This window comes from Penaeus vannamei, chromosome 30 (genome assembly GCF_042767895.1).
Source record: "Penaeus vannamei isolate JL-2024 chromosome 30, ASM4276789v1, whole genome shotgun sequence".
Taxonomy (NCBI): domain Eukaryota; kingdom Metazoa; phylum Arthropoda; class Malacostraca; order Decapoda; family Penaeidae; genus Penaeus; species Penaeus vannamei.
Genome location: NC_091578.1, coordinates 25,863,237 through 25,863,834, shown reverse-complemented (window position 1 = coordinate 25,863,834; position 598 = coordinate 25,863,237). Strand labels below are relative to the sequence as shown.

The following is a 598-nucleotide window of genomic DNA, read 5'->3' as shown; positions in this document are numbered from 1 at the left end:
TTCCTTTAGGATTTTATTTTCACAACACCGAAAAAATATAAACTTTGAATTAGTATACAAATTCATTCAAGAAAATATATTTTGTTACAGTTTTGGAATAATTTATTTAGAGCGTAAAAAGAATCCTCGTTTTCACCAGTGGTGGTAGTGGTGATGGTGGGGGTAGTGGTGGTAGTGTGGGTAGTAGTGCCTGCGTCTAAAGAACCAGGGGTCGGCCACGAGGTCAGGGTCAGCCACGGGGTCAGCCACTGGGTAGGGGTCAGGCATGGCACGAGCTGAACCAAGGAGGCCAGAGAGGGCCACAACCAGGGCCATCAGCATTGAAATCTGTAAAAATGTTCACACGTTTTAAATAATGTCGAAATTTGTTACATAAAATGCATTTTTTCTATTCATTGAAAATATGTACATACATTCAGTAATAATCCTGCGACAAAAGGAGCATAAAAGTAATGACTTCTAGATACACAAGGAATATCCTCGACTCACCAGCTTCATCTTGGGGGCGAGAGAGAGTGCTTACGGCGTCTCTGAGGAAGGACACTATGCCTTTCCCGCTTCTGGGCCGCCTTATATACTCCTCCAGGAGGGGGGAGGG

General features: G+C 43.8%; 1 long non-coding RNA gene across 1 annotated transcript; it reads right to left on the bottom strand.

Annotated features, from left to right (window-relative positions):
• On the bottom strand, positions 1-598 carry LOC138867435 (uncharacterized). The gene is made up of 2 exons (XR_011399807.1): positions 490-598; positions 1-327 (listed from the first exon to the last, which is right to left on the bottom strand). It is a non-coding gene; the product is annotated as an uncharacterized lncRNA (long non-coding RNA).